Source organism: Cibotium barometz, chromosome 27, assembly GCF_041138505.1.
Source record: "Cibotium barometz isolate CiBa-2024 chromosome 27, ASM4113850v1, whole genome shotgun sequence".
NCBI classification, from domain to species: Eukaryota; Viridiplantae; Streptophyta; class Polypodiopsida; order Cyatheales; family Cibotiaceae; genus Cibotium; species Cibotium barometz.
Window position 1 is genome coordinate 2,365,557 of NC_141072.1, and position 15,948 is coordinate 2,381,504.

General features: G+C 45.5%; 1 pseudogene; it reads left to right on the top strand.

Moving 5' to 3' along the window:
- Window positions 1-263: 263 nt before the first annotated feature.
- Window positions 264-1,616, top strand: LOC147622996 (pentatricopeptide repeat-containing protein At2g03880, mitochondrial pseudogene; annotated as a pseudogene).
- Window positions 1,617-15,948: the final 14,332 nt, after the last annotated feature.

Genomic DNA, 15,948 nt, shown 5'->3' on the forward strand with positions numbered 1-15,948 from the left:
TGTTCTCTAATGTCTCACAACCAAGCCTTTACACATGGAATGCCATCATCTCAGCCCATGCCAAGCTTGGTAACAGAAAAGAGGCTTTTCAATTGTATGATGCATTGCTCCAGAAGGGTTTTTGGCCTGATAAGTATACATTTTTGAGCATCCTCAAAGCATGTAGTAGTAGGAAGGATGTTGAGCAGATCAGGTTTATACATTCCCATATCATCAAGAGTGGGCTTGACTTGGATGTAGTTATTGGGAATGCCCTAGTTGACATGTATGTCAAATGTGGGAGCCTTGATGAGGGGTGGAGTGTGTTTGAACTGATGCCACATAGAGATGTGGTGACATGGGGTGCTATGATGACAGGTTATGTGCGGTGCGGACACGGCGATCTCGCCCTTGAACTCTACAAGGAGATGCAACATGATGGTATCATGCCTGATGATGTTTTGTTGTCATGTCTATCGAAAGCATGTAGCAGCATCAGGGACCTACAGCATGGCAGACTCATACATGATGATGTTATCAAGTGTGGACTCGAAACTGATTTGGTGCTTGGGAACACCCTTGTTGACATGTATATCAAATGTGGAAGCCTACAAGAGGGTCGTAACATGTTTGATGAGTTGTCTAGGCGAGATGTAGTGTCATGGAATGCCATGATTGCAGGATACTCTGAAAATGGGGATGGTATCCCTGCTCTTGTCCTTCTTGGCAGAATGCAAGATGAGGGTGTTACACCAAATGAAGTTACATTTGCAAGCATCTTAAAGGCATGCGGCAGCATAGGAGCCATAGGGCAGGGCACATTGATACATCATAAGATAACCAGGCAGGGTTTAAAAGTAGATTTGATCCTTGAAATTTCTCTGGTTGACATGTATGCAAAGTGTGGGAGCTTCACGGAGGCATACCGAGTGCTTAATCAAGAGCCAACAAAAAGTGTCCAGTCATGGAATGCTTTAATTGCAGGCTGTGCTGATCATGGTAATTATTTGCTGGCCACACAGTACCTTGAAGACATGGGGCGGAGAGGGCTGCAGCCAAATTGTAGGACTTATAATAGTATACTTGCAGCATGTAGTCACGCAGGTCAAGTGGACGAAGGCCGTCGGCATTTCCAAAATATGGTAGAAATTCATGGCATTGCACCGGACCTAGAGCACTTCAACTGTATGATTGACCTTCTTGGACGTGCTGGACGCTTGCACGAGGCGGACGAACTAATGCAAACTACACCAACACATCCGTGCATATTTGGATGGCGGTCTTTGCTGGCTTCTTGTAGAATACATGGCCACATGGATCTAGGAGGAGAATGCTATGGGCAAGCGGTCCACTTAGTTCCTGAGAATGCTAGTGGGTATATGCTCATGTCAAACATGCATGCAGACGCTTGCAACTGGGATGTTGTGCAGCAAACACAAGAGCTGAGAAAACATGCAGGTGCATGGAAGAAGCCGGGGGCAGCTTGGATTGAGGTGAGGGACAAAGTACATGAGTTCATTGTGGGAGAGAGATTCCACTCACAAAGTGAGAGTGAGTTGGACAGGTTGAACAGGCGAATTAAGAGGGCAGGATTTGTACCACAAGTGGATATGGTGCTTGAGTCAGTGGTAGAATAAGGATGAGGAAGAAACTTGCGAAGAGGCAGTATTTTCATACAATGATGGGCTGATTTTACTTGCATTTTACATAAAGCCATTTGGCTGAAGCAGGCAGTATTACCATGCTCATGGACCATGCTTGTGACATCCTATTAATCCCTGTAAGTTTTTTTTTTCTTGGGGTGCATGATACATAAGGCTTGCATTTGAAGACTGGCTAGACTTAAAACAAGGAGTATCTGTGGGTTGAATTTGTTCTTATTCTGCATGTGGTGCTGATAACTAGGATTTTTGAATAAGTACACAATTTAAAACATCTATCAGTATTTGAGTTTGAAAAAGCCAAACACAGCCATGAGAACATTAAAACACAGAAATCTAGGAAGCAACGTAAGAGTGTTTGGCTTTGAACGAGTGGACAGAGCGGAAGCAAATAAGCACTAGAGTGTGCTGAGCAGCGAGTGTAAGAGAGAGAGATATGGAGCAACTATGCTGAATATACTGAAATGATACAGTCCCAAGCAAGAGACAGAAAGTGTCTCATAAGTGAGGGAGCAAAAGAAAGATTAGGCAAGATGAAAAAATGAGAGGCCAGCCCACTTATTTATAGGTAAGAGGGGCTGGCCGACTGGATATGATGTAGGTGGCCTAGTGGGGAAAATACATCCAGGCTGGGAAAACTCCCAGAAAAATATATAAGAAAGGGGTGGCCTGCCCACAATCAAGTGCCATTAAAAGGGACCAAAAGGGACACCAAATATGGGCAGAAACTGGGGATGAATGTGAACATACTCCGAGAAGCCGAAGATAAGGAGCCAAGGAAGCCTCGGAAACCGGCTTGGTGAACAAATTTGCTTCATTCTGCGCTGAAGGACAATACTCCAAACGCAAATCTCCAGCAAGAACCCGTTCACGAACATAGTGATACTGTATCTCAATGTGTTTCGTACGAGCATGAAACACAGGATTCTTGGTGATGGTGATGCAACTCTGATTGTCACACCAAAGAAGAGTAGATCCAGTAGGAGGACAGCCAAGCTCCTCCAATAATCTCCGCAACCAAATCACCTTACATGCAGCATAACAAACCGCACGATACTTCGCATCTGTAGAGGAAAGCACCGGAATCAGACCATCCAAGAAGAGTGCATCCTTGGCCATATAAGATGCCAAAGTCGAGAGTGCCACGCAAGTACCAAAGAACTCTGAGAGCACACCGCCAATGCTGCTGATGGGGTTTGGATGAGAAAGAACTCAATAAGCTGATTGCGAAACACACGTCCAATTGGGAGTAGGTCAACCAAACCAAACAAGTGATGAGAACCCGGAACTGTCCTTGATCAATCCCTAGAGAAGCATCAAGAAGAGAAAGTTTCTCACTAGTATCCATAGGAGAAGATACTGGTTTGTATCCAATCATCTGAAATCTGTCAAGAATCTCCCGTGTGTACTTCTGCCAAGAGAAGAAAATGCCCTTCGGGCTCTGCCAAATCTCAAAGCCAAGAAAATAATGCAGAAGTCCAAGATCTGTCATTTCAAACTCTGTCTCCAAAGCATCCATGACTGAACGGATCCTCATAGAATAAGAACCTGAAAAGATGAGGTCATCAACATAGACCACAATGATAACAATCAACCCCCTCTCAAGGAGGATATAAAGGTTCGAATCTGCATGAGATCGGTGTAGGCTGAGCTTCTGAAAGAACTCATCAATCGGCTGGTACCAAGCTCGCGGAGCCTGCTTTAGACCATATAAACATAGTCACAGACTCACAAGGGACGGGGGACGGGGACGGGGACGGGGATGGGGGACGGTGACGGGGACGGGACGGGGGACGGCCATAAGTAGGGAACGGGGACGGGGGAGGGAACGGCACTCAAAAAATACTATTTTAAAAAAATTTTCTACTCTACACTTATTCTACTTTGGAAGTACATCAAAATGAGCACAAATTTGCACTAAAATGGTAAGCTTTTGAGTCATATTAATAATTAAGTAGATACCAGGACTAAGCCTTAAGGAGGCAGAATACATGGACGGACTCAAATGAGTCAATGACAAAAAAGTGCTGAATACTAGAGGCTAGAGGCTAGAGCTAAGTAGTAAGGGCCAAGGCCCATGAATCATGATCCATGAATGATCATCCACGTGAAGTGCTTGCCTCATGGTCATGGGTAGCTTGTGCCAAAGAAGCATCAAGCTCATCCTCACTGGCATGCCACTCCTGCACCTCATCCTCTTGTTGCTCTTCTTGTTGACTCATCTCCCACTCGGTGAAGGAATCTGCCTTCTTGGTCACACTCTTGCAAAGCATTCGCAAGTTCGCGGTGACGAAGACAAGGTCATTGGCACGCTCTACCCCGAGTCGGTTCCTGTTCCTAGAGGCAATGTGGCTGTAGGTACTCCAAAGTTGCTCCAAGCAAGAGGAGCTGACGGCCTGGCTAAGTATGTGGATGGCAAGCTGTTGCAGCTCCGGTCCATCTGAACCAAAGTCCTCCCACCATAGAGCAGCACCAACTTTGGAGCGGTCAACCTGTGCATCATGACAGCCATAGGAGCCATGAAATGACCTGTACATCGAAAGCTGGTCCCTGATCTTGCGCCTAACCGATGCATCAGGCACAAGACGATCCAAGATGATCCTCCATCCAGCGCTCACCTCCCGGTCGCTCTCCTGCTTGTTGCCTTGGAATTCTGGGTCCACCACATAAGCTGCTGCATGCAATGGAGAGTAGTAGGAATTCCACCTTCCTAGACACAAGGAATGGATCTCCTCGTATCTGTCTTCGTCAGGCACGAAGTCTTTCAACTTCTCTATCATGCGATCCATGGCCTCGTAGACCTTGCCTATGCATGGTTGCATAGCGTCTACAATCCTCAATAGGTGGACTATGGGCCTCACCATAGCATCTGTGGTCTTCACACGCTCCCACCAAGAGGCGTCATCTGCCCGTAGCCTACGCTCTTGGCCAGTGTTTGTGTGGGACTCTTGCATGGCAACAAACTCGTCGCTAAGGAAAAGCCCCCTCAAAGCACCGCTACAATCCTTCAACCGGCCCAACATGAGAAAGTTGTAGGCAAACCGGGTGTTGGAATATTTGAGGAGAGAGAGACAGGACCTCTTGTTGAACTCATGCCGAAGTCTTTGGTGGTTGAGGACAAAGGAGACCATGGTGTTGGCCTCCTCAATGAGCGGGCTGATCCATGGTAATCCCCTGATGTCCTTGAGGAGGTTGTTTAGGCAATGAGCCATACAAAAGGACAACGTGACATGTCCATACATACCTTGGAGAATAGCTCCCGCCGCCCTATTGGAAGGCTCCCCATCCGCAACAAAGCCCACTACATGCTCGGGGCCAACGATCTCCATGGTGGTAGCCCACTCTGCTGCAAGCACATCCGCGCTCTTCCCAGTGCCGGATGCATCATGAGATGAGATGAAGTACATCTCTCCGCGGGAATATGCAACCATGCCGTGAATACTCCTCTTGCGGGTGTCACTCCATCCATCCACAATGAGGGAGACTCCGCACCAGCAATGTACACTAAGCATCTATCTTCTGAAGCTTTCACAGAAATCTTTGACGATCAAGTCCTGCTTTTATGACTCAGATACAACTACCTGTTTGGTCTCACAAAGAACCTGTTTTACTGTTTTAGATACAGTTTGCCTGAACTGTCTTAACTTTTGACTCAGAACTCTGATTGACAAACCGTTTTGATACGATTCACCAGCGCTGACCATCTATGCGCCACCATAGTACAACAAGCATCTGTGTGAAGCTTTCACGGAAAGCTTTGATGATGAAATCCTGCTTACAACTCAGAAACAACTACATGTTTGCTCTCGCAAAGAACCTGTTTTACTGTTTTGGATGCAGTTTGCCTGAATTGTCCTAACTTTTGACTCAGAACTCCAATTGACAAACCGTTTTGATAGGATTCACCACCATCACTGTTACCATCTACACACTAGCACTGTCCAGCAAAGCATCCATCTGAAGCTTTCATGGAAAGCTTTAACGAGATCAAATCTTGCTTTTACGACCTAGAGATAACTACCTGTTTGCTCTCACAAAGAACCTGTTTTAGATGTGCTGGTTGCTTGAATCTAAGTAGAAAATGTTTTCCATACTCATCTAACTCCTCAAGATCCTCTATACCTAAGGATAAAGCATTAGTAGTGTATGTAAGAAAGTAAGCTCTCCTAGAAGCTCTTAAGCAAGTGTAGTATCCAAAAATATCTACCGCACTTACTTTCTCTACAAGAATTATCTTATTGTATGTTTTGGGTATTATTGTACCGCCAAGAAAGCGAGAGAGTGTCTTGAACAAGAAATTTGCTAAGACACCCTGTTGGCTCATAGAATTATGGTAGATCAAAATCTCTGCACAGTTGATAATCTCTTCAGGTAGTAAGATAATGTAGCATCTCTACATGGTAGCTCTGATTATGCCTCTGTAAAAAATAATCTGGCTCCTCCATAAAGGTGTGCAAGAAATTTGAATACCACTGAAATATGAGAGAGAGAGAGAGAGAGATTCCAATACCTGAGTGCTTTCATCTGCTACAAACGCATTGTTGATCCAAAGATCAATTAAGCTCTATTTTGTTGGCATCTTCTTGTCCACCCATCCTCGTGTAGAGTCCTCCAGCTTATCAAAACTGTGATCCTCCTGAAACTTTTTGAAAGACTGATCGTTCGGGACTAATCCATCATCCCTATACTACCTTGCCTTATTGAAACACTTCCTTAGACAGTCTTTGCCATCAAAATTCAACTCGAGGGCCTCTTCGTCACTAGAGTCCTCTGAACAAATCCCTCCTCTCCATCATAAAAACTGGCTATGGTAGATAGAGTGTAGTCTTCACGTATCCTAAATGTATTCTGTATGTCACTCAAAAGGAGATACACCTTCCCATCAATTTTGAACTCCGGGAGTACAGGCAGGATCAGTTGGCTGTCTTCAACATTGAACTCCTGTGGATCATTTGGCATCTTCAAACCTTGACTCCTAAGAAGAACTAGGTCTAGGGTCTTCACTTATTCTTCCTCCCGTTCAAGTTGGACCTTATTAACAACTTCTATGTCTTCGTCATTAGGTTGGCTGGTCTCATCTACAGGCACATCCTCATCAACAGTCTCCTCGTAGAACACCTCTTCCCCTAATGAAGGGAGAATAGTGTATAGACAGTGAAGGAAACATAGGAATTCGATCGATTCCTCCAGCAGCCTCCTACAATGCCTGGGGTCTCCCATTGCTGCTTTGTGTTGTCGGCCGCTTGCTCTACAATGCGCTTCTCCTTCTCGAGCAATGTAGTGCGCAAGCTCTCGGATGAGGGGGGTGTATAGGTTGAGCCATACTCCCCAATCTTCTTAACCATGATCTTGAAGTATTCCGACCTATTCAAGAAAGTAATTTACTAATGAGAAGGGGACTAGGATGATGAAAACATGAATGATGAATTGGCAATGATCGATTGCACTTACCTAGCCGCTTGAAAGGCAATGTGGTCGTGGAAGAAGAAGTGGGCCACCGCCATATCCACCTCCTCCTTCAACTTGGGGTTCCAATTCTCCCCAAGTGTAGGTTGTCGTCGTGGGCCACGTAATGGTTGAGAGGCCGTGGAGATGGAGGGTGCCGGCGTCGTGGATGGAGTAACATTCCAACTTGATGGTGAAGGTGATGGTGTGCATGATCCCGATCCACCACATGACTCCATTGTAGAGGCTTGAGTTCCTCTCCCCATCGTCGCGGGATCCACGGCCACTCGTGGTGTCCTTCTTGTCGCTTCGACCGCCTCGTAGACGCTAAGCTTGTCAAGAAGTTCCCGTCTCTTCTCGGGCGTGACATTCGTGAAAAACCTCCCATCATGCCCACTCTCATGCAAGAGGTGGGCTCACACTTTGTCGGCGCCACCCGTTCGCCGGTACGGGCAAAGCTTACATACCCATGGCCGAGAACTGCCTCCATGAGCGGATGGGGTATAGTTAACCTCCTCCCACCATGTCCATCCCGTTGTCCTTCTACGGGAAGCCCCGACACGTGAGGAGGATGCCATGGTTGAAGATGGCTTGACTCGAGCCTTGAGGAATGAGAGAGAGAGAGAGAGGCCTAGAGCCTAGAGGCTTGGAAGTTGGAAGACTCAAGACTCAAGAGGCTTGAGAGAGAGAGAGAGAGAGAGAGAGAGAGAGAGAGAGAGTCTAGATAGTAGGGCGGTGGCCCGCGGGCCTTGTGTGAGAGGCTTGGAACTTGGAAGTTGGAAGCTAGAAGAAGCTTGAAAGCTTGAGAGTTGTGTGTGCTTGTAGCCTTGCAGAGGCTTGTTCTTATATAGATAGGCAAGAGAGAGAGGCAAGCCTCAAGGGCAAGAGAGAGAGAGAGGGCCAAGCCTCAAAGGCTCAAGGGCCAAGGCCCAAGCAAGCGGCGGTGGAAACGCGACTGCAACGGCTATAAACGGCGGGCGCAACGGCTGAAAAACACGCAAACAGCTCCCTGCCGTCCCCTCACAGAACCGTCCCCCACCGGCGTCCCCGTTCCTGAGCCGTCCCCTGTGAGAAACGCCTCTTAGGGGACGTCCGTCCGTCCGTCCCCTGCCGTTCCCATCGCTTGTCTGTCCCGTTTCGGCGTCCCCTTGGTTCCAAAGTGCCCTCCAAAAATGTGAGGTGAACTTGGAATCCTTGTCTGATGTAATAGTGCTAGGCAAACCACAAATGGGGTACCAATGCTTGAGAAAAAGGCGGGCTACGTCCTTAGCTGTGGCTGTATGCTTGTATGGGATGAGCATGTAGAACTTTGAAGTGATCCACAATGGTAAAACACTGAGTGTTATGAGATCCGGTGGATGTTGGTAGAGGCCCTACAAAGTCCATAGAAATGTCGATGAAAGGTCAATTGGGGATAGGCAAAGGTTGAAGTAACCCAACCTTTTTCGTATGTGGAACCTTAACTTTTTGACAAATCTTACAGGCTTGAACATGTGAATAAACAGCACGCCTCATTTTTGGCCAATAAAAGGACCGTTCCAATTTCTGGAGGGTAATGTTGATTCCTCTATGTCCTCCAACTAAGGAGTCATGGGCATCATGGAGAAGAGCTGCTTGCTCGAATGACACAGAGGCGGTTCTTATAGAACAATCAACTGCATTGAGTAATAGCCAGGCTTAGAAGTGAGGGCCAAACTGTATTGAGTGTGGCACCTACGTTTTGTAAGACGGTGCAGGATTCTTTTTAAATTTTGGCTGGCACTCTATATTCATATCTTGGGAGATGAAAATCCTCGTTTCTTGGTGATTTGCATGATTTTGAAGCCACAAGGCTTAGATTTCATTGCATTGAATCAAGGAATAGCTTAACAATTGTTATTAGGAGTGGAATCTACTCCGAAAACATAAACTTTGAGCCCCATTAGGTGTGGATTAGAGTGGGAAAGTTAAATTTTGTTCATGTTTTGTTGGAATTGGTAGCTTAGAATCATGCAAAATCAACGATCAGATGCCTCATAACCGAGTTCTTCCATTAGAATCAAGTGGAGATTATATTTTGTGGATCCTTTCGAGTCTCAAGCTCATTAGATAGGAAACCAATACATTTTGGTGGCTACATATTATTGCACCAAATAGGTGGAAGCTCATACTCTTAAGACTTAGAGATAGGAAACCAATACATTTTGGTAGCTACATATTATTGCACCAAATAGGTGGAAGCTCATACTTTCGGAGATAACAAGGAAAAATACGTTGCTAAGTTTTCGTATATCTTTTAGCCTGGGAAGAAAACCACTTGAATAACTTATATGTGTGAAGGCGGTTCATTGGCAATTCAAGATTTGGGTGAGTCACAACACAAAGTTCAAAATCTTTGTATTTATTCTTTGAATCTCACATGGGCCTACATCCCAGAAAGATGAAGGTGTGATGAGTGGGGCCCTGTTGGATTATCGAAAAGATTGGTACCAGAACCTTGAATTGGAAACTTTAGGCGGTATAAGGTTATCTAGGCCAGTTTACAATTTTCAGCTCAAGCCATACTAGATGAAAAGTTTCCGCAACCAGTTGGTGTAATGTGGCTAAGAGCCCTAAATCTCATGACTAATTAACCATAAAGAGACTAATTTTAAGACAACACAAATTAGATAGTACACCATAGTAGGGCCAGAACGCACGTAGTGCCCCCCCACCTCCCCTTTCCTTTCCAGGAATAGCTTTATTCCAATAAAGAAATTGGAGATACTAGAGTGAGGGTGCCAAGCACAAGATTTCCAAGAACAATATGAAAACCAGTAAAATAGATGCTCTAAACCCCAAGCCACTACGCAAGGGGAAAGAGCCCTCCGCCCAAGCCACTAAGCAAGGGGAGTCCACCGCCCAAGTCCAAGACAAGGGGTGCTTCTAGCTTCAAACCAAAGTGCCCGGGCAATCTAACTTTAGAGATAGCTTGACACACAACCTCTTATCACTGGCCAAGCCAGCCCTAGTGTGTAACACCCAAGCCTGCCCTATTCAAGCGAGGCACTAAATAATCTCAAGGGCCAAGCCCTTGGTCTTCAAGTAGCGACAAATTCCATTTAAATGATGAAATTTCAGCAATCGATTACATGACCAGGCACCAGGAACCTCCCAGACAAGAGTCTATGCGGGAAAACCACTAGGCATAGGCTCTCGGGCAATAAATATGGATGAAAAACAGGTCAACCAGAAGATTTGAGCACTTCCGTGGCTAGGGAACAGGTGGTCAGCAGAACAGCAGGTATGAGCACCAAGCACCTGTAGGGACCTAGTCGTACAACTAGCCATATAGCAGGTGGGGCTGGTCGTACAACTGACAGAGCTTGCAGGAGGTGCAGCCAAGGTGGTCGGCCAACTCTGAAGGGTGGGGGGCAGACAAGCGTGAGCCTCCATGCTTCCGACTCCTTGCCACGTGGCATGGGCTGCTTGCCAAGTGTGTGGGCAGCCCATACATATCTCATAAGTGAGGTTGGGCACCCTATTTGCACCCTCCATAAATGAGTGTAGAGGGTGGTCAAGCTGGTCCAAGTGCCCGCTGCCAAGAGCTAGAGCGCTCCTACACAAGATACTACATTGGCCCCAAAAATCACTGGCGCCCCTTGCTGTATTTCTTTCTATTCCAGAAGTTGATTTGCCGTTACAACTTCAGCTAGAACCTCCACAGCAAAAAGCCGGAGCGCTCCCAAAGACACCCCCGAGATCCAAGAGTGATAGCTTCTCTGGCCTTCACTAATGAATCCACGTGATGTGTTATGCCCAAAGCCCTTCAAACAAGCCTTGCTTATATAGGTTTTGGCAGCCCCTTGCTTTAAAGCAAGTTTTGCTTTTAAAAATGCTTAAAAAGTAACTTGCTTCTAAAAAGCAACCGAAAAGCAACTTTTTAGACTTTCTATGCAAAAAGTCATCCTCCTAAAAGTTTCTCAAACCACTTTGAATTTGGAGATGCTGTAAGGGACAAAATTGCTCCTCTCAACGAGCTCTTCGCGATGACGCAAACATATCTTCATTTTGACAATCTTGAAAATTAGGGTTAGGGTTAGGGTGAGGGTTTCTGCTGAGGCAAAACATGCACTGCAGTGACTTACCCCCCTCTTGAAAGAATGCAATCATCCTCGATTGTGCTCCATAGTGCAATTGGAACGTCCAAGTTCTGCCAACTTGAAACAGAATACCACAAAGAAAGATAAACACAAAACAAGTTTCATCAAAAACCAAGCATCCACTCTATGCAATATATTTCACATGCACTCTGCACTCTAGTGCATGGTGACAAGGTGGCTCATCATCATCAGTGCAACATTGTACAGTATTAGCACCTTTTAGGATGATATTTGTCGTACGCCGTGACCCCATTGTAAGCCTCAGTCCAGGATAAGTCAGGCACGAGCTACGTAGGTCATTCTCAGCCTTAGACAGTCAGTCAGCTAGTCCAAGTCCCTTAACCCACTTGAGAGATGCATTCATGTATGTAGAGTTAGTAGAAACCTTAGGGTTTGCATTAGAAAGTACTCTACATATTGCATATCATTCATCCATTGCATATAGATCATTGCAGAAGCCTTGAAATAGCATCTGGTAGCCTTAGAATATTTATTAGTATTTATCTGCCATTTTTTTCACATTTTTCAGCATTAAACACCATTTAACAGTCATGTAGCATTTTATATCCAATCGGCCAGCATTTAATGCCAACCGACCAAGTATAAATAGGCATGCTTTGCTCATTCATTCATTATTTCATATCATCTCAGCAATCAGCCCTGAAGCGCTTCAACGTTTCAGTCTTCAGCCCATAGATCACTTGGACAACCTGCATTTTGGAGAAGCGTTTCATCCTACATCCCTAGGAGCATCAACGCATGTGCATCCAGCCCTCCGTCAGCAAAACGTAGCAGTCTACAGCATTCAGCCATCAGTAAACCTTGCGTTTTCTGCATACAAACAATTTTCAGCATTCATCTCTTCATCGTTTTGCTACAGCCACTTGGTGAGGGTAAAAATCAGCATTCCTATTCATTTACAGCATTCATACATAGCCTAACAGCCCCTATCTCAGCCTCAGATTTGTAGCCTTCCTTCATTCCATTGGGAAGAGTGCATAGGCTCGAGATTGGACATCATTGGTGTTTCTGCAGTCGTGTACAGTTCAGCCTGACTCTTGGTCTTCAGAGATCTTGCGTTTGGCTTATGGTCAGTCACACCGTCAGTCTCTTCAAAGTAATAAAGCAAATACTATTCTGGTAACGGGATAGGGGGGCCTTCAGTGGGTAATTCGGGACCCCATACGGTGTACAGTTTCCATCTCTCTCTCTCTCTCAAATCTCTTAAAGTTTGAAGTTTTAAAGTGGATTGCTAAACTCGCAAAACTCAGGATACAGAAGATGGTGTGAGCATTTGTGTGACAGGATCCTTAATACGAATACTTCCGCTGCATGTTACAATATACATGTCTCCAAGAGGTGATGTCCCAACTGCTCCAAAAGATGGCCGTCCTGCAGGACCCATAAATAGCAGTATCATCACAGACATATACATGCAAGATGCTTCATTGTACAAATATTTCTATACACAAAGTGATACATAATTTGCATTATTCCAAGCTAGCATTTAATAACACAATAGATACACCAAAGTGTGTACAAATATAAATACATCCATGACCATATGGTAAAGATCAGCATTCCAATCTTTTTCCAACCATACCCAAGTCAGAAGATACCATAAACCATGTGACTAGTACACATATCATAGAAGTCCCACAAGCAGATGTACTGTTAGGCCTCAATACCTCGGGTGAACTATAAAGAGATCACCAAGCGACTCCTAGATCTCATTGGAGTGCGTCTTGTTGGAAATAAGTGCTCACTAGGAGTACTTTTAGTCTTGGTCATCTCAGCACGTTGCACCTCTATAATTGTCCCATAAGTCACTCTACTCTATCTTGTACTTCTCACCTATATATTGTGGGTGTCACATCAATGAAAGCATCTATCTTGTGTCTTGTCTACACTCATCTCAAGGTATGTCTAAGCTTTGTGTTTCTTTTTTAGTCTTGCTCTCATTTCAGTTTCAGTTTTAGCTTTGTCTCTTCCCCATTTTTCTTACACGTCTGTGACAAGGGAGTAGAGGAACCCCCCTCTTTAGGCAATGCTCCACACCCACACTGTGTTGCTAAACCTAAATGAGCACTTTCCATGGTAGGCTCAAACCTAAAAGCTTTGAGGTAAAGTTGCAAAACCATAGGTGAATATGCTAAGTAATCCACCTCCATCCACTTCGAATCCATAGGTGAATAGTTCTTGAACTTCACCAAATATCGACGTGAAACTTTACCTCGTACTTTTCTTTTAAAAGCTCTACAAAACCCAATCACTTGTGTCAAACATGACTGCTTGACCATGTTGGTGTACCGTCCACTTAAGCTTTCTCACAAGTCTTTGCAATAAAGTTCAGACCACCTGAAGATGATACCTGCCAAACTTTTGAAGCCTCGTTGAAGTTGCCTTCTCACATGGCTTCTTCACCTGCATCAAAGTCCCTTTTGGCCTTGATCAGCCCATAAAGTTTCCCTTTGGAAACGCTGATAAGCACATTTGTTTGGCACCTCTTGCTATCCCTCCAATCCTGCTTTTTGGCCAGTGATTTGCCCCTCCAAGAGGCCCTGATCTTACCCTCCAACAGGCCGCCAAGAGCACTTCTCATCAAGCCTTGAGAAAAAGCGACTTTTCCAACCAAGAAAGCACAAAAGTTAGCTTTTGTAGACTTTTGGCTTTTCAAAACCAAGCCAAAATCAGCCCATGCTTTCCCACAACATTGGTCCACCCTTGGACACCCTTATCCATCAAGTCAAACGCTGGTCAACTCTTGGTCAAAGCACAGTCAAACCTGGTCAACCCTTGGTCAAACTTAGTCAAACATGCCTGCCTTTGCATGTTCTCATCCCCCAAGCTGTTCGAAACCACATGCACGCCATTACCCTGACGTAGTTGGTCTTTCCATACGCTTTGATCCGCTTTTTGACTCTCTCAAACTTAGCCACAGACAAACACTTTAAACAACTGAAACTTGAAGAGAAAATGAAATGATATATTAACGTCTCTAAAAGGCCATGATGGCCTATGAGACCAATACTGAGAGTACATCTGAAGTTGGTGTCTCATCAAAGAGAACAACCAAATGAAACGGAAAAGTACAATAAACTGACTATCTTACAGTTATAAGAACTGTAAGTATGACTCCTAGATGATACTGAGTAGAAAATACTAGAAAATGTATATCAAGTAAATCCATGTAGGCTGATCAGTTGAAGTGTTGTCCTCTCCTCAGATCAATTATCTCCGGCATGGGGATGTCTAGAATGGAGAGGTCGCAGAAGCGAGGTAGGCACCTCCGATGCCGAGCAATAATGGCTCTGATCTGGCGATGGTGAGGATGCCGTGGTTGACGAGCACGACATAAGACAACTGCTCTACAATGGTGACTCCTTGGGAGCGAGGTTGGTGTCCTGATGGCCCGATGGACGAGGTATGAGGAGGCGTGTGGGCTGGGCTGTTGGTGCTGGTGCTGGTGCTGGTGCTGAAGAAATCTGTGAGGATCCTCTGTCTAGGTACATCATGGCTCGGTCTCCTGTCTGCCAAGAGGGTCTCTCTGTGTCTCGTGAGCTCAAGTAGGAACAACCCCACGCATCTCTGATCCTCAAACTCCATGACCCTATATATATATATATATATATATAGAGAGAGAGAGAGAGAGAGAGAGAGAGAGAGAGAAAGAAAGAAAGAAAGAAAGATTTTATTAACGTCTTCCAAAAGACCGAACTCGGCCTATGAGACAAATCGGAGTACATGTATGGGGTATCCTCTGTCATCCCAACAAAATGAAAAAGTACTGAATAAAAAAGCTGAATCTGGGTGTGCAGGGGATGGAGCTCTATTACTAGGAGAATGCAAAGCTATATGCATGGAGTATACAATCATGATATGCAACCTAGCTAGCTCCATCCTGTACCATACTGGGGGTATAAAATGGTATACATCAGTGAAGGGGGTGTCCACAGCTCCCTGAAGAACATGCCTGGGTGTGCTCTGAAGCGAGCCAGTCGCTCCGCACCCTCTCTGTGAAACTGGGCTCTGATCTCTGTCATCTCTCTCTGGTATAGGCGTGGTGTCCGAAAGCCAGGTGTCCTCTGTCTCCTGCGGGCTCTAAGTGTCTCTGCTCTCTGGAGAGTAATTCCCTGCCGTGTAGGGGCTGGGAGGGGTATGGATCTCTGAAAAAATGTAGTAATCTGTGTCTGTCGCCCCCCCTCTGGAGCTGTCTGAGCCTGTAATAATGTCTCTCTGTGGCGCTGTATGTCTAGAATGTATCTCCCCAGTATGCGCTGGTCTGCTGCCTCAAAGATCTGGCGTAGGGAATGTGGCTCTCTGAATAAAATGGGATATCTCTCTCTGATGGCTGTATATGCTCTGCATCTGCATACATAATGCTCCTCACTCTCCACCTCCTCTCTGCACAATCTGCATACCCTCTCCTCTCGGGGGATCCGTGCTGCTCTGCCAGTCTCAATCTCCAATCGGTGTGATGAAACTCTGAGCTGACCAATAGCCACTCGGGAGCCGTGTGGTAAAAAGCCCTCCATGTATCTAGGCCTCTCTATAAATCCATCATCAGTGATACTCATGAAGTGATCTCTGTAGTATAGCATCTTCGGTGGAAGAGGCTGTGTAGGCGATATCCATGTCTCTCGTGTATAGAGCTGCCATAGATCCTGTCTCAATACTCTGTTCCTCTCACTATGAGAGAGACGGATATGTGGTGCATCCCTGTCATACTGGAATGGTGGTAG